Source organism: Phalangium opilio, unplaced genomic scaffold (assembly GCF_054372755.1).
Source record: "Phalangium opilio isolate 3A_F unplaced genomic scaffold, DU_Popi_V2 ptg000019l_1, whole genome shotgun sequence".
NCBI classification, from domain to species: Eukaryota; Metazoa; Arthropoda; class Arachnida; order Opiliones; family Phalangiidae; genus Phalangium; species Phalangium opilio.
Window position 1 is genome coordinate 8,950,964 of NW_028324152.1, and position 17,070 is coordinate 8,968,033.

At 47.8% G+C, this 17,070-nt stretch overlaps 11 non-coding genes across 11 annotated transcripts; all 11 read left to right on the forward strand.

Moving 5' to 3' along the window:
• The first annotated feature begins 551 nt into the window (after positions 1–551).
• TRNAN-GUU (transfer RNA asparagine (anticodon GUU)) lies at positions 552–624 on the forward strand. The gene has a single exon. It is a non-coding gene; the product is annotated as a tRNA-Asn (tRNA).
• Positions 625–844: 220 nt separating this feature from the next.
• TRNAN-GUU (transfer RNA asparagine (anticodon GUU)) lies at positions 845–917 on the forward strand. Its single transcript has one exon. It is a non-coding gene; the product is annotated as a tRNA-Asn (tRNA).
• A 4,622-nt stretch (positions 918–5,539) lies between these two features.
• Positions 5,540–5,612, forward strand: TRNAN-GUU (transfer RNA asparagine (anticodon GUU)). The gene has a single exon. It is a non-coding gene; the product is annotated as a tRNA-Asn (tRNA).
• A 1,152-nt stretch (positions 5,613–6,764) lies between these two features.
• Positions 6,765–6,837, forward strand: TRNAI-GAU (transfer RNA isoleucine (anticodon GAU)). The gene has a single exon. It is a non-coding gene; the product is annotated as a tRNA-Ile (tRNA).
• A 1,983-nt stretch (positions 6,838–8,820) lies between these two features.
• Positions 8,821–8,893, forward strand: TRNAN-GUU (transfer RNA asparagine (anticodon GUU)). Its single transcript has one exon. It is a non-coding gene; the product is annotated as a tRNA-Asn (tRNA).
• A 1,101-nt stretch (positions 8,894–9,994) lies between these two features.
• TRNAN-GUU (transfer RNA asparagine (anticodon GUU)) lies at positions 9,995–10,067 on the forward strand. Its single transcript has one exon. It is a non-coding gene; the product is annotated as a tRNA-Asn (tRNA).
• A 2,717-nt stretch (positions 10,068–12,784) lies between these two features.
• On the forward strand, positions 12,785–12,857 carry TRNAN-GUU (transfer RNA asparagine (anticodon GUU)). Its single transcript has one exon. It is a non-coding gene; the product is annotated as a tRNA-Asn (tRNA).
• A 74-nt stretch (positions 12,858–12,931) lies between these two features.
• TRNAY-GUA (transfer RNA tyrosine (anticodon GUA)) lies at positions 12,932–13,004 on the forward strand. Its single transcript has one exon. It is a non-coding gene; the product is annotated as a tRNA-Tyr (tRNA).
• An 809-nt stretch (positions 13,005–13,813) lies between these two features.
• Positions 13,814–13,886, forward strand: TRNAN-GUU (transfer RNA asparagine (anticodon GUU)). The gene has a single exon. It is a non-coding gene; the product is annotated as a tRNA-Asn (tRNA).
• Positions 13,887–13,960: 74 nt separating this feature from the next.
• TRNAY-GUA (transfer RNA tyrosine (anticodon GUA)) lies at positions 13,961–14,033 on the forward strand. Its single transcript has one exon. It is a non-coding gene; the product is annotated as a tRNA-Tyr (tRNA).
• A 1,549-nt stretch (positions 14,034–15,582) lies between these two features.
• Positions 15,583–15,655, forward strand: TRNAN-GUU (transfer RNA asparagine (anticodon GUU)). The gene has a single exon. It is a non-coding gene; the product is annotated as a tRNA-Asn (tRNA).
• The last annotated feature ends 1,415 nt before the right edge of the window (positions 15,656–17,070 follow it).

Genomic DNA, 17,070 nt, shown 5'->3' on the forward strand with positions numbered 1-17,070 from the left:
TAACCGGAAGGTTGGTGGTTCGAGCCCATCCGGGAGCGGTGTTGTGAGGTCTTAGATGTAACGTAAAATTCAGAGTTTTTCCACAATACCTGACGAACAATTAATCTTTGGGTTTCCGTTGCGCAATGGTTAGCGCCGTCGGCTGTCAACCGAAAGGTTGGTGGTTCGAGCCCATCCGGGAGCGGTGTTTTGAGGTCTTAGATGTAACGTAAAATTCAGAGTTTTTCCACAATAACTGACGAACATTAAATTTTTGTGCTTCCGTGGCGCAATGGTTAGCGCGTTCAGCTGTTATTCAAAAGGTTTGTGGTTCGAGCCCATCCGGGAGCGGTGTTGTGAAGTCTAGAATGTAACGTAAAAAGTGAAAGTTTTTCCACAATACCTGACGACCGTTTAATTTTTGGGCTTCCGTGGTGCAATGGTTAGCGCGTTCGGCTGTTAACCAAAAGGTTGGTGGTTGGAGCCCACCCGGGAGCGGTGTTGTGAAGTATCAAATGTAACGTAAAAAGCCAAAGTTTTTCCACAATACCTGACGACCGTTTAATTTTTGAGCTTCCGTGGCGCAATGGTTAGCGCGTTCGGCTGTTAACCGAAAGGTTGGTGGTTCGAGCCCACCCGGGAGCGGTGTTGTAAGATCTCAAATGTAACGTAAAAAGCCAAAGTTTTTCCACAATACCTGACGACCATTTATATTTTGGGCTTCCGTGGCGCAAAGGTTAGCGCGTTCGGCTGTTAACCGAAAGGTTGGTGGTTCGAGCCCATCCGTGAGCGGTGTTGTGAGCTCTCAGATGTGACGTAAAAAGTCAAAGTTTTTCCACAATACCTGACGACCATTTAATTTTTGGCTTCCGTGGCGCAATGGTTAGCGCGTTCGGCTGTTAACCGAAAGGTTGGTGGTTCGAGCCCACCCGGGAGCGGTGTTGTGAGATCTCACATGTAACGTAAAAATCCAAAGCTTTTCCACAATACCTGACGAACATTTAGTCTTTGGGCTGCCGTTGCGCAATGGTTAGCGCCGTGGGCTGTTAACCGGAAGGTTGGTGGTTCGAGCCCATCCGGGAGCGGTGTTGTGGGATCTCAAATGTATCGAAAAAAGCCTAAGTTTCTCCACAATACCTGACGACCATTTAATTTTTGGGCTTCCGTGGCGCAATGGTTAGCGCGTTCGACTGTTAACCGAAAGGCTGGTGGTTCGAGCCCACCCGGGAGAGGTGTTGTGGGGTCTCAGATGTAGCGTAAAATGTCAAAACTTTTCCACAATACGTGACAACCATTTAATTTCTGAGCTTCCGTAGCTCAATGGTTAGCGCGTTCGGCTGTTAACCAATAGGTTGGGTGTTCGAGCCCACCCTAGGGCGGTGTTGTGAGGTCTCAGATGTGACGTAAAAAGTCAAAGTTTTTCCACAATACCTGACGACCATTTCATTTCTGAGCTTCCTTGGCTCCATTGTTAGCGCGTTCGGATGTTAACCAAAAGGTTGGTGGTTCGAGTCCACCCGGGAGCGGTGTTGTGAAGTCTAGAATGTAACGTAAAAAGTGAAAGTTTTTCCACAATACCTGACGACCTTTTAATTTTTGGGCTTCCGTGGTGCAATGGTTAGCGCGTTCGGCTGTTTTCCAAAAGGTTGGTGGTTGGAGCCCACCCGGGAGCGGTGTTGTGAAGTATCAAATGTAACGTAAAAAGCCAAAGTTTTTCCACAATTCCTGACGACCGTTTAATTTTTGAGCTTCCGTGGCGCAATGGTTAGCGCGTTCGGCTGTTAGCCGAAAGGTTGGTGGTTTGAGCCCACCCGGGAGCGGTGTTGTAAGATCTCAAATGTAACGTAAAAAGCCAAATTTTTCCACAATACCTGACGACCATTTAAATTTTGGGCTTCCGTGGCGCAAAGGTTAGCGCGTTCGGCTGTTAACCGAAAGGTTGGTGGTTCGAGCCCATCCGTGAGCGGTGTTGTGAGCTCTCAGATGTGACGTAAAAAGTCAAAGTTTTTCCACAATACCTGACGACCATTTAATTTTTTGGCTTCCGTGGCGCAATGGTTAGCGCGTTCGGCTGTTAACCGAAAGGTTGGTGGTTCGAGCCCATCCGTGAGCGGTGTTGTGAGGTCTCAGATATGACGTAAAAAGTCAAAGTTTTTCCACAATACCTGACGAACATTTAAATTTTGGGCTTCCGTGGCGCAATGGTTAGCGCGTTCGGCTGTTAACCGAAAGGTTGGTGGTTCGAGCCCACCCGAAAGCGGTGTTGTGAGATCACACATGTAACGTAAAAATCCAAAGTTTTTCCACAATACCTGACGAACATTTAATCTTTGGGCTTCCGTGTAGCAATGGTTAGCGCGTTCGGCTGTTAGCCGAAAGGCTTGGTGGTTCGAGCCCACCCGGGAGAGGTGTTGTGCGGTCTCAGATGTAGCGTAAAATGTCAAAACTTTTCCACAATACGTGACAACCATTTAATTTCTGAGCTTCCGTGGCGCAATGGTTGGCGCGTTCGGCTGTTAACCGAAAGGTTGGTGGTTCGAGCCCATCCGTGAGCGGTGTTGTGAGCTCTCAAATGTAACGTAAAATTCAGAGTTTTTTAAAAATAACTGACGAACATTTAGTTTTTGGGCTTCCGTGGCGCAATGGTTAGCGCGTTCGGCTTTTATACAAAAGGTTTGTGGTTCGAGCCCATCCGGGAGCGGTGTTGTGAAGTCTCAAATGTAACGTAAAAAGCCAAGGTTTTTCCACAATACCTGACGACCATTTAATTTTTGGGCTTCCGTGGCGCAATGGTTAGCGCGTTCGGCTGTTAACCAATAGGTTGGTGGTTCGAACCCACCCGGGAGCGGTGTTGTGGGATCTCAAATGTAATGCAAAATGCCAAAGTTTTTCCACAATACCTGACGACCATTTAATTTTTGGGCTTCCGTGGCGCAATGGTTAGCGCGTTCGGCTGTTAACTGAAAGGTTGGTGGTTCGAGCCCATCCGGGAGCGGTGTTGTGGGATCTCAAATGTATCGAAAAAAGCCTAAGTTTCTCCACAATACCTGACGACCATTTAATTTTTGGGCTTCCGTGGCGCAATGGTTAGCGCGTTCGACTGTTAACCGAAAGGCTGGTGGTTCGAGCCCACCCGGGAGAGGTGTTGTGGGGTCTCAGATGTAGCGTAAAATGTCAAAACTTTTCCACAATACGTGACAACCATTTAATTTCTGAGCTTCCGTAGCTCAATGGTTAGCGCGTTCGGCTGTTAACCAATAGATTGGGTGTTCGAGCCCACCCGGGGGCGGTATTGTGAGGTCTCAGATGTGACGTAAAAAGTCAAAGTTTTTCCACAATACCTGACGACCGTTTAATTTGGGCTTCCGTGGTGCAATGGTTAGCGCGTTCGGCTGTTAACCAAAAGGTTAGTGGTTGGAGCCCACCCGGGAGCGGTGTTGTGAGATCTCAAATGTAACGTAAAAATCCAAAGTTTTTCCACAATACCTGACGAACATTTACTCTTTGGGCTGCCGTTGCGCAATGGTTAGCGCCGTGGGCTGTTAACCGGAAGGTTGGTGGTTCGAGCCCATCCGGGAGCGGTGTTGTGAGGTCTTAGATGTAACGTAAAATTCAGAGTTTTTCCACAATACCTGACGAACAATTAATTTTTGGGCTTCCGTGGCGCAATGGTTAGCGCGTTCGGCTGTTAACTGAAAGGTTGGTGGTTCGAGCCCATCCGGGAGCGGTGTTGTGGGATCTCAAATGTATCGAAAAAAGCCTAAGTTTCTCCACAATACCTGACGACCATTTAATTTTTGGGCTTCCGTGGCGCAATGGTTAGCGCGTTCGACTGTTAACCGAAAGGCTGGTGGTTCGAGCCCACCCGGGAGAGGTGTTGTGGGGTCTCAGATGTAGCGTAAAATGTCAAAACTTTTCCACAATACGTGACAACCATTTAATTTCTGAGCTTCCGTAGCTCAATGGTTAGCGCGTTCGGCTGTTAACCAATAGATTGGGTGTTCGAGCCCACCCGGGGGCGGTATTGTGAGGTCTCAGATGTGACGTAAAAAGTCAAAGTTTTTCCACAATACCTGACGACCGTTTAATTTGGGCTTCCGTGGTGCAATGGTTAGCGCGTTCGGCTGTTAACCAAAAGGTTAGTGGTTGGAGCCCACCCGGGAGCGGTGTTGTGAGATCTCAAATGTAACGTAAAAATCCAAAGTTTTTCCACAATACCTGACGAACATTTACTCTTTGGGCTGCCGTTGCGCAATGGTTAGCGCCGTGGGCTGTTAACCGGAAGGTTGGTGGTTCGAGCCCATCCGGGAGCGGTGTTGTGAGGTCTTAGATGTAACGTAAAATTCAGAGTTTTTCCACAATACCTGACGAACAATTAATCTTTGGGTTTCCGTTGCGCAATGGTTAGCGCCGTCGGCTGTCAACCGAAAGGTTGGTGGTTCGAGCCCATCCGGGAGCGGTGTTTTGAGGTCTTAGATGTAACGTAAAATTCAGAGTTTTTCCACAATAACTGACGAACATTAAATTTTTGAGCTTCCGTGGCGCAATGGTTAGCGCGTTCGGCTGTTAACCGAGAGGCTGGTGGTTCGAGCCCACCCGGAAGTGGTTTTGTGAGGTCTGAGATGTAACGTAAAATTCAGAGTTTTTTAAAAATAACTGACGAAAATTTAATTTTTGGGCTTCCGTGGCGCAATGGTTAGCGCGTTCAGCTGTTATTCAAAAGGTTTGTGGTTCGAGCCCATCCGGGAGCGGTGTTGTGAGATCTCACATGTAACGTAAAAATCCAAAATTTTCCAGAATACCTGACGAAAATTTAATCTTTGGGCTTCCGTGGTGCAATGGTCAGCGCGTTCGGCTGTTAGCCGAAAGGCTTGGTGGTTCGAGCCCACCCGGGAGAGGTGTTGTGCGGTCTCAGATGTAGCGTAAAATGTCAAAACTTTTGCACAATACGTGACAACCATTTAATTTCTGAGCTTCCGTGGCTCAATGTTTAGCGCGTTCTGCTGTTATATAATAGGTTTGTGGTTCGAGCCCACCCGGGAGCGGTGTTGTGGGATCTCAAATGTAACGTAAAAAGCCAAAGTTTTTCCACAATACCTGACGACCGTTTAATTTTTGAGCTTCCGTGGCGCAATGGTTAGCGCGTTCGGCTGTTAACCGAAAGGTTGGGGGTTCGAGCCCATGCGGGAGCGGTGTTGTGAGGTATCAGATGTAACGTAAAAAGTCAAAGTTTTTCCACAATACGTGACGACCATTTAATTTTTGGGCTTACGTGGCGCAATGGTTAGAGCATTCGGCTGTTAGCCGAAAGGCTTGGTGGTTCGAGCCACCCGGGAGAGGTGTTGTGCGGTCTCAGATGTATCGTAAAATGTCAAAACCTTTCCACAATACGTGACAACCATTAAATTTCTGAGCTTCCGTGGCTCAATGGTTAGCGCGTTCGGCTGTTATATAATAGGTTTGTGGTTCGAGCCCACCCGGGAGCGGTGTTGTGGGATCTCAAATGTAACGTAAAAAGCCAAAGTTTTTCCACAATACCTGACGACCGTTTAATTTTTGAGCTTCCGTGGCGCAATGGTTAGCGCGTTCGGCTGTTAACCGAAAGGTTGGTGGTTCGAGCCCACCCGGGAGCGGTGTTGTAAGATCTCAAATGTAACGTAAAAAGCCAAAGTTTTTCCACAATACCTGACGACCATTTAATTTTTAGGCTTCCGTGGCGCAAAGGTTAGCGCGTTCGGCTGTTAACCGAAAGGTTGGTGGTTCGAGCCCATCCGTGAGCGGTGTTGTGGGATCTCAAATGTATCGAAAAAAGCCTAAGTTTCTCCACAATACCTGACGACCATTTAATTTTTGGGCTTCCGTGGCGCAATGGTTAGCGCGTTCGGCTGTTAGCCGAAAGGCTTGTTGGTTCGAGCCCACCTGGGAGAGGTGTTGTGCGGTCTCAGATGTAGCGTAAAATGTCAAAACTTTTCCACAATTCGTGACAACCATCATGAGTTAATAATATGTCAGCTCCCTATAAGTTACTCAGGCAATTCATTTTTATACTCCAGCGTTTTCTTCCGTGCCGCCGGCTTTCCAATTATATGCGACGCTCTGCGGCCGCCACGTGAACGACAATCTTATTTTCTCTTCTTTCCGGTTTTTCCCCGGAAGCGCGTGCAGTGGAAGCTAGCCAATGATATCGGAGCTATTTAAGCAGCCGAATATTTCGCTCAGTAGCCTCGGTTAAGAAAACAGTCAAGAGATCAGTGGATTGGATTTAGCTCAGTTGTATAATTTTCTGGTTTCAAGCCACAATAACAACTCTTATCTTTAGCATTCTTTATCAATATCAGCAAATTGCATTGAGTTCCTGCATTTTTTTGTCTCAGTACTGACACAACGCCATGATTTAATGTTAAATTATAAAATATAAAAATTCACGACTAAAACACTGGTGATAATGTAGTCGACGACTCGAGGTCGAGGAGCCGTACGAGCGGGATTTTTTTTTCGACAAGAGAGAGCGCAACATTCGGATTTTTTCCCGCGTGGGCGAAATGAGAAGAAATCGCTGGATACATTACGCCTATGGAGCCTGAGTAACTTATAGGGAGCTAACATATTATTAACTCATGCAACCATTTAATTTCTGAGCTTCCGTGGCTCAATGGTTAGCGCGTTCGGCTGTTAACCAATAGGTTTGTGGTTCGAGCCCACCCGGGAGCGGTGTTTTGGGATCTCAAATGTAACGTAAAAAGCCAAATTTTTTCCACAATACCTGACGACCGTTTAATTTTTGAGCTTCCGTGGCGTAATGGTTAGCGCGTTAGGCTGATAACCGAAGGGTTGGTGGTTCGAGCCCACCCGGGAGCGGTGTTGTAAGATCTCAAATGTAGTGTAAATAGCCAAAGTTTTTCCACAATACCTGACGACCATTTAATTTTTGGGCTTCCGTGGCGCAATGGTTAGCGCGTTCGGCTGTTAACCGAAAGGTTGGTGGTTCGAGCCCATCCGTGAGCGGTGTTGTGAGGTCTCAGATGTGACGTAAAGAGTCAAAGTTTTTCCACAATACGTGACGACCATTTAATTTTTGGGTTTCCGTGGCGCAATGGTTAGCGCGTTCGGCTGTTAACCGAAAGGTTGGTGGTTCAAGCCCACCCGGGAGCGGTATTGTAAGATCTCAAATGTAACGTAAAAAGCCAAAGTTTTTCCACAATACCTGACGACCATTTAATTTTTGGGCTTCCGTGGCGCAAAGGTTAGCGCGTTCGGCTGTTAACCGAAAGGTTGGTGGTTCGAGCCCATCCGTGAGCGGTGTTGTGAGCTCTCAGATGTGACGTAAAAAGTCAAAGTTTCTCCACAATATCTGACGACCATTTAATTCTTGGGCTTCCGTGGCGCAATGGTTAGCGCGTTCGGCTGTTAACCGAAAGGATGGTGGTTCGAGCCCATCCGGGGGCGGTGTTGTGAGGTCTCAGATGTAACGTAAAAAGTCAAAGTTTTTCCACAATACCTGACGACCATTTCATTTCTGAGCTTCCTTGGCTCCGTGGTTAGCGCGTTCGGATGTTAACCAAAGGGTTGGTGGTTCGAGCCCACCCGGGAGCGGTGTTGTGAAGTCTCAAATGTAACGTAAAAAGCCAAAGTTTTTCCACAATACCTGACGACCGTTTAATTTTTGGGCTTCCGTGGTGCAATGGTTAGCGCGTTCGGCTGTTAACCAAAAGGTTGGTGGTTGGAGCCCACCCGGGAGCGGTGCTGTGAAGTATCAAATGTAACGTAAAAAGCCAAAGTTTTTCCACAATACCTGACGACCGTTTAATTTTTGAGCTTCCGTGGCGCAATGGTTAGCGCGTTCGGCTGTTAACCGAAAGGTTGGTGGTTCGAGCCCATCCGGGAGCGGTGTTGTGGGATCTCAAATGTATCGAAAAAAGCCTAAGTTTCTCCACAATACCTGACGACCATTTAATTTTTGGGCTTCCGTGGCGCAATGGTTAGCGCGTTCGACTGTTAACCGAAAGCTGGTGGTTCGAGCCCACCCGGGAGATGTGTTGTGGGGTGTCAGATGTAGCGTAAAATGTCAAAACTTTTCCACAATACGTGACAACCATTTAATTTCTGAGCTTCCGTAGCTCAATGGTTAGCGCGTTCGGCTGTTAACCAATAGGTTGGGTGTTCGAGCCCACCCGGGAGCGGTGTAGTGGGATCTCAAATGTATCGTAAAAAGCCAAAGTTTCTCCACAATACCTGACGACCATTTAATTCTTGGGCTTCCGTGGCGCAATGGTTAGCGCGTTCGGCTGTTAACCGAAAGGTTGGTGGTTCGAGCCCATCCGTGAGCGGTGTTGTGAGGTCTCAGATATGACGTAAAAAGTCAAAGTTTTTCCACAATACCTGACGAAAATTTAAATTTTGGGCTTCCGTGGTGCAATGGTTAGCGCGTTCGGCTGTTAACCGAAAGGTTGGTGGTTCGAGCCCACTCGGGAGCGGTGTTGTGAGATCTCACATGTAACGTAAAAATCCAAAGTTTTTCCACAATACCTGACGAACATTTAAATTTTGGGCTTCCGTGGCGCAATGGTTAGCGCGTTCGGCTGTTAACCGAAAGCTGGTGGATCGAGCCCACCCGGGAGATGTGTTGTGGGGTGTCAGATGTAGCGTAAAATGTCAAAACTTTTCCACAATACGTGACAACCATTTAATTTCTGAGCTTCCGTAGCTCAATGGTTAGCGCGTTCGGCTGTTAACCAATAGGTTGGGTGTTCGAGCCCACCCGGGAGCGGTGTTGTGGGATCTCAAATGTATCGTAAAAAGCCAAAGTTTCTCCACAATACCTGACGACCACTTAATTCTTGGGCTTCCGTGGCGCAATGGTTAGCGCGTTCGGCTGTTAACCGAAAGGTTGGTGGTTCGAGCCCACCCGGGAGCGGTGTTGTGAAGTCTCAAATGTAACGTAAAAAGCCAAGGTTTTTCCACAATACCTGACGACCATTTAATTTTTGGGCTTCCGTGGCGCAATGGTTAGCGCGTTCGGCTGTTAACCAACAGGTTGGTGGTTCGAACCCACCTGGGAGCGGTGTTGTGAGGTCTCAGATGTGACGTAAAAAGTCAAAGTTTTTCCACAATACCTGACGACCATTTCATTTCTGAGCTTCCTTGGCTCCATTGTTAGCGCGTTCGGATGTTAACCAAAAGGTTGGTGGTTCGAGTCCACCCGGGAGCGGTGTTGTGAAGTCTAAAATGTAACTTAAAAAGCCAAAGTTTTTCCACAATGCCTGACGACCGTTTAATTTTGGGCTTCCGTGGTGCAATGGTTAGCGCGTTCGGCTGTTAACCAAAAGGTTAGTGGTTGGAGCCCACCCGGGAGCGGTGTTGTGAGATCTCAAATGTAACGTAAAAATCCAAAGTTTTTCCACAATACCTGACGAACATTTAATCTTCGGGCTGCCGTTGCGCAATGGTTAGCGCCGTGGGCTGTTAACCGGAAGGTTGGTGGTTCGAGCCCATCCGTGAGCGGTGTTGTGAGGTCTCAGATATGACGTAAAAAGTCAAAGTTTTTCCACAATACCTGACGAAAATTTAAATTTTGGGCTTCCGTGGTGCAATGGTTAGCGCGTTCGGCTGTTAACCGAAAGGTTGGTGGTTCGAGCCCACTCGGGAGCGGTGTTGTGAGATCTCACATGTAACGTAAAAATCCAAAGTTTTTCCACAATACCTGACGAACATTTAAATTTTGGGCTTCCGTGGCGCAATGGTTAGCGCGTTCGGCTGTTAACCGAAAGCTGGTGGTTCGAGCCCACCCGGGAGATGTGTTGTGGGGTGTCAGATGTAGCGTAAAATGTCAAAACGTTTCCACAATACGTGACAACCATTTAATTTCTGAGCTTCCGTAGCTCAATGGTTAGCGCGTTCGGCTGTTAACCAATAGGTTGTGTGTTCGAGCCCACCCGGGAGCGGTGTTGTGGGATCTCAAATGTATCGTAAAAAGCCAAAGTTTCTCCATAATACCTGACGACCACTTAATTCTTGGGCTTCCGTGGCGCAATGGTTAGCGCGTTCGGCTGTTAACCGAAAGGTTGGTGGTTCGAGCCCACCCGGGAGCGGTGTTGTGAAGTCTCAAATGTAACGTAAAAAGCCAAGGTTTTTCCACAATACCTGACGACCATTTAATTTTTGGGCTTCCGTGGCGCAATGGTTAGCGCGTTCGGCTGTTAACCAACAGGTTGGCGGTTCGAACCCACCTGGGAGCGGTGTTGTGAGGTCTCAGATGTGACGTAAAAAGTCAAAGTTTTTCCACAATACCTGACGACCATTTCATTTCTGAGCTTCCTTGGCTCCATTGTTAGCGCGTTCGGATGTTAACCAAAAGGTTGGTGGTTCGAGTCCACCCGGGAGCGGTGTTGTGAAGTCTAAAATGTAACTTAAAAAGCCAAAGTTTTTCCACAATGCCTGACGACCGTTTAATTTTGGGCTTCCGTGGTGCAATGGTTAGCGCGTTCGGCTGTTAACCAAAAGGTTAGTGGTTGGAGCCCACCCGGGAGCGGTGTTGTGAGATCTCAAATGTAACGTAAAAATCCAAAGTTTTTCCACAATACCTGACGAACATTTAATCTTCGGGCTGCCGTTGCGCAATGGTTAGCGCCGTGGGCTGTTAACCGGAAGGTTGGTGGTTCGAGCCCATCCGGGAGCGGTGTTGTGAGGTCTTAGATGTAACGTAAAATTCAGAGTTTTTCCACAATACCTGACGAACAATTAATCTTTGGGTTTCCGTTGCGCAATGGTTAGCGCCGTCGGCTGTCAACCGAAAGGTTGGTGGTTCGAGCCCATCCGGGAGCGGTGTTTTGAGGTCTTAGATGTAACGTAAAAAGTCAAAGTTTTTCCACAAAACCTGACGACCATTTCATTTCTGAGCTTTCTTGGCTCCATGGTTAGCTCGTTCGGATGTTAACCAAAAGTTTGGTGGTTCAAGCCCACCCGGCAGCGGTGTAGTGGGATCTCAAATGTAACGTAGAAAGCCAAAGTTTTTCCACAATACCTGACGACCATTTCATTTCTGAGCTTCCTTGGCTCCATTGTTAGCGCGTTCGGATGTTAACCAAAAGGTTGGTGGTTCGAGTCCACCCGGGAGCGGTGTTGTGAAGTCTAAAATGTAACTTAAAAAGCCAAAGTTTTTCCACAATGCCTGACGACCGTTTAATTTTGGGCTTCCGTGGTGCAATGGTTAGCGCGTTCGGCTGTTAACCAAAAGGTTAGTGGTTGGAGCCCACCCGGGAGCGGTGTTGTGAGATCTCAAATGTAACGTAAAAATCCAAAGTTTTTCCACAATACCTGACGAACATTTAATCTTCGGGCTGCCGTTGCGCAATGGTTAGCGCCGTGGGCTGTTAACCGGAAGGTTGGTGGTTCGAGCCCATCCGGGAGCGGTGTTGTGAGGTCTTAGATGTAACGTAAAATTCAGAGTTTTTCCACAATACCTGACGAACAATTAATCTTTGGGTTTCCGTTGCGCAATGGTTAGCGCCGTCGGCTGTCAACCGAAAGGTTGGTGGTTCGAGCCCATCCGGGAGCGGTGTTTTGAGGTCTTAGATGTAACGTAAAAAGTCAAAGTTTTTCCACAAAACCTGACGACCATTTCATTTCTGAGCTTTCTTGGCTCCATGGTTAGCTCGTTCGGATGTTAACCAAAAGTTTGGTGGTTCAAGCCCACCCGGCAGCGGTGTAGTGGGATCTCAAATGTAACGTAAAAATCCAAAGTTTTTCCACAATACCTGACGAACATTTAATCTTCGGGCTGCCGTTGCGCAATGGTTAGCGCCGTGGGCTGTTAACCGGAAGGTTGGTGGTTCGAGCCCATCCGTGAGCGGTGTTGTGAGGTCTCAGATATGACGTAAAAAGTCAAAGTTTTTCCACAATACCTGACGAAAATTTAAATTTTGGGCTTCCGTGGTGCAATGGTTAGCGCGTTCGGCTGTTAACCGAAAGGTTGGTGGTTCGAGCCCACTCGGGAGCGGTGTTGTGAGATCTCACATGTAACGTAAAAATCCAAAGTTTTTCCACAATACCTGACGAACATTTAAATTTTGGGCTTCCGTGGCGCAATGGTTAGCGCGTTCGGCTGTTAAACGAAAGGTTGGTGGTTCGAGCCCACCCGGGAGCGGTGTTGTGAGATCTCACATGTAACGTAAAAATCCAAAGTTTTTCCACAATTACTGACGAAAATTTAATCTTTGGGCTTCCGTGGCGCAATGGTTAGCGCGTTCGGCTGTTAACCAAAAGGTTGGTGGTTCGAGCCCACCCGGGAGCGTTGTTGTGAAGTCTCAAATGTAACGTATAAAGCCAAAGTTTTTCCACAATACCTGACGACCATTTAATTTTTGGGCTTCCGTGGCGCAATGTTTAGCGCGTTCGGCTGTTAACCAATAGGTTGGTGGTTCGAGCCCACCCGGGAGCGGTGTTGTGGGATCTCGAATGTAATGCAAAATGCCAAAGTTTTTCCACAATACCTGACGACCATTTAATTCTTGGGCTTCCGTGGCGCAATGGTTAGCGCGTTCGGCTGTTAGCCGAAAGGCTTGTTGGTTCGAGCCCACCTGGGAGAGGTGTTGTGCGGTCTCAGATGTAGCGAAAAATGTCAAAACTTTTCCATAATTCGTGACAACCATTTAATTTCTGAGCTTCCGTGACTCAATGGTTAGCGCGTTCGGCTGTTAACCAATAGGTTTGTGGTTCGAGCCCACCCGGGAGCGGTGTTGTGGGATCTCAAATGTAACGTAAAAAGCCAAATTTTTTCCACAATACCTGACGACCGTTTAATTTTTGAGCTTCCGTGGCGCAATGGTTAGCGCGTTCGGCTGTTAACCGAAAGGTTGGTGGTTCGAGCCCACCCGGGAGCGGTGTTGTAAGATCTCAAATGTAACGTAAAAAGCCAAATTTTTTCCACAATACCTGACGACCATTTAATTTTTGGGCTTCCGTGGCGCAAAGGTTAGCGCGTTCGGCTGTAAACCGAAAGGTTGGTGGTTCGAGCCCATCCGTGAGCGGTGTTGTGAGCTCTCAGATGTGACGTAAAAAGTTAACGTTTTTCCACAATACCTGACGAACATTTATTTTTGGGCTTCCGTGGCGCAATGGTTAGCGCGTTCGGCTGTTAAACGAAAGGTTGGTGGTTCGAGCCCACCCGGGAGCGGTGTTGTGAGATCTCACATGTAACGTAAAAATCCAAAGTTTTTCCACAATTACTGACGAAAATTTAATCTTTGGGCTTCCGTGGCGCAATGGTTAGCGCGTTCGGCTGTTAACCAAAAGGTTGGTGGTTCGAGCCCACCCGGGAGCGGTGTTGTGAAGTCTCAAATGTAACGTATAAAGCCAAAGTTTTTCCACAATACCTGACGACCATTTAATTTTTGGGCTTCCGTGGCGCAATGTTTAGCGCGTTCGGCTGTTAACCAATAGGTTGGTGGTTCGAGCCCACCCGGGAGCGGTGTTGTGGGATCTCGAATGTAATGCAAAATGCCAAAGTTTTTCCACAATACCTGACGACCATTTAATTCTTGGGCTTCCGTGGCGCAATGGTTAGCGCGTTCGGCTGTTATCCGAAAGGCTTGTTGGTTCGAGCCCACCTGGGAGAGGTGTTGTGCGGTCTCAGATGTAGCGAAAAATGTCAAAACCTTTCCACAATTCGTGACAACCATTTAATTTCTGAGCTTCCGTGACTCAATGGTTAGCGCGTTCGGCTGTTAACCAATAGGTTTGTGGTTCGAGCCCACCCGGGAGCGGTGTTGTGGGATCTCATTTGTAACGTAAAAAGCCAAATTTTTTCCACAATACCTGACGACCGTTTAATTTTTGAGCTTCCGTGGCGCAATGGTTAGCGCGTTCGGCTGTTAACCGAAAGGTTGGTGGTTCGAGCCCACCCGGGAGCGGTGTTGTAAGATCTCAAATGTAACGTAAAAAGCCAAAGTTTTTCCACAATACCTGACGACCATTTAATTTTTGGGCTTCCGTGGCGCAAAGGTTAGCGCGTTCGGCTGTAAACCGAAAGGTTGGTGGTTCGAGCCCATCCGTGAGCGGTGTTGTGAGCTCTCAGATGTGACGTAAAAAGTTAACGTTTTTCCACAATACCTGACGAACATTTATTTTTGGGCTTCCGTGGCGCAATGGTAAGCGCGTTCGGCTGTTAAACGAAAGGTTGGTTGTTCGAGCCCACCCGGGAGCGGTGTTGTGAGATCTCACATGTAACGTAAAAATCCAAAGTTTTTCCACAATTACTGACGACCATTTAATTTTTGGGCTTCCGTGGCGCAATGTTTAGCGCGTTCGGCTGTTAACCAATAGGTTGTTGGTTCGAGCCCACCCGGGAGCGGTGTTGTGGGATCTCAAATGTAATGCAAAATGCCAAAGTTTTTCCACAATACCTGACGACCATTTAATTTTTGGGCTTCCGTGGCGCAATGGTTAGCGCATTCGGCTGTTAGCCGAAAGGCTTGTTGGTTCGAGCCCACCCGGGAGAGGTGTTGTGCGGTCTCAGATGTAGCGAAAAATGTCAAAACTTTTCCACAATTCGTGACAACCATTTACTTTCTGAGCTTCCGTGACTCAATGGTTAGCGCGTTCGGCTGTTAACCAATAGGTTTGTGGTTCGAGCCCACCCGGGAGCGGTGTTGTGGGATCTCAAATGTAACGTAAAAAGCCAAATTTTTTCCACAATACCTGACGACCGTTTAATTTTTGAGCTTCCGTGGCGCAATGGTTAACGCCGTCGGCTGTTAACCGAAAGGTTGGTGGTTCGAGCCCACCCGAGAGCGGTGTTGTAAGATCTCAAATGTAACGTAAAAAGCCAAAGTTTTTCCACAATACCTGACGACCATTTAATTTTTGGGCTTCCGTGGCGTAAAGGTTAGCGCGTTCGGCGGCTGTTAACCGAAAGGCTGGTGGTTCGAGCCCACCCGGGAGCGGTGTTGTGAGATCTCACATGCAACGTAAAAAGCCAAAGTTTTTCCACAATACCTGACGACCATTTAATTTTTGGGCTTCCGTGGCGCAATGGTTAGCGCGTTCGACTGTTAACCGAAAGGCTGGTGGTTCGAGCCCACCCGGAAGAGGTGTTGTGGGGTCTCAGATGTAGCGTAAAATGTCAAAACTTTACCACAATACGTGACAACCATTTAATTTCTGAGCTTCCGTAGCTCAATGGTTAGCGCGTTCGGCTGTTAACCGAAAGGTTGGTGGTTCGAGCCCATCCGGGAGCGGTGTTGTGAAGTCCAGATGTGACGTAAAATGTCAGAGTTTTTCCACAATACCTGACGACCATTGCATTTCTGAGCTTCCTTGGCTCCAAGGTTAGCGCGTTCGGATGCTAAACAAAAGGTTGGTGGTTCGAGCCCACCCGGGAGCCGTGTTGTGAAGTCTCAGATGTGACGTAAAAAGTCAAAGTTTTTCCACAATACCTGACGACCATTTAATTTTTGGGCTTCCGTGGCGTAAAGGTTAGCGCGTTCGGCGGCTGTTAACCGAAATGTTGGTGGTTCGAGCCCATCCGTGAGCGGTCTTGTGAGCTCTCAGATGTGACGTAAAAAGTTAAAGTTTTTCCACAATACCTGACGAACATTTAATTTTTGGGCTTCCGTGGCGCAATGGTTAGCGCGTTCGGCTGTTAACCGAAAGGCTGGTGGTTCGAGCCCACCCGGGAGCGGTGTTGTGAGGTCTCAGATGTGACGTTAAAAGTCAAAGTTTTTCCACAATACCTGACGAAAATTTAATTTTTGGGCTTCCGTGGCGCAATGGTTAGCGCGTTCGGCTGTTAACCGAAAGGTTGGTGGTTCGAGCCCACACGGGAGCGGTGTTGTGAGATCTCACATGCAACGTAAAAAGCCAAAGTTTTTCCACAATACCTGACGACCATTTAATTTTTGGGCTTCCGTGGCGCAATGGTTAGCGCGTTCGACTGTTAACCGAAAGGCTGGTGGTTCGAGCCCACCCGGAAGAGGTGTTGTGGGGTCTCAGATGTAGCGTAAAATGTCAAAACTTTTCCACAATACGTGACAACCATTTAATTTCTGAGCTTCCGTAGCTCAATGGTTAGCGCGTTCGGCTGTTAACCGAAAGGTTGGTGGTTCGAGCCCATCCGGGAGCGGTGTTGTGAGGTCTTAGATGTAACGTACAATTCAGAGTTTTTTTTTAAAATAACTGACGACCATTTATTTTTTGGGCTTCCTTGGCGCAATGGTTAGCGCGTTCGACTGTTAACCGAAAGGCTGGTGGTTCGAGCCCACCCGGAAGAGGTATTGTGGGGTCTCAGATGTAGCTTAAAATGTCAAAACTTTTCCACAATACGTGACAACCATTTAATTTCTGAACTTCCGTAGCTCAATGGTTAGCGCGTTCGGCTGTTAACCAATAGGTTGGGTGTTCGAGCCCACCCGGGAGCGGTGTTGTGGGATCTCAAATGTAATGCAAAATGCCAAAGTTTTTCCACAATTCCTGACGACCCTTTAATTTTTGGGCTTCCGTGGCGCAATGGTTAGCGCGTTCGGCTGTTAACTGAAAGGTTGGTGGTTCGAGCCCATCCGGGAGCGGTGTTGTTGGATCTCAAATGTATCGAAAAAAGCCAAAGTTTCTCCACAATACCTGACGACCATTTCATTTCTTAGCTTCCTTGGCTCCATGGTTAGCGCGTTCGGATGTTAACCAAAAGGTTGGTGGTACGAGCCCATCCGGGGGCGGTGTTGTGAGGTCTCAGATGTAACGTAAAAAGTCAAAGTTTTTCCACAATACCTAACGACCATTTCATTTCTGAGCTTCCTTGGCTCCATGGTTAGCGCGTTCGGATGTTAACCAAAAGGTTGGTGGTTCGAGCCCACCCGGGAGCGGTGTTGTGAAGTCTCAAATGTAACGTAAAAAGCCAAAGTTTTTCCACAATACCTGACGACAATTTAATTTTTGGGCTTCCGTGGCGCAATGGTTAGCGCGTTCGACTGTTAACCGAAAGGTTGGTGGTTCGAGCCCACACGGGAGCGGTGTTGTGAGATCTCACATGTAACGTAAAAATCCAAAGTTTTTCCACATTACGTGACGATCATTTAATCTTTGGGCTTCCGTTCCGCAATG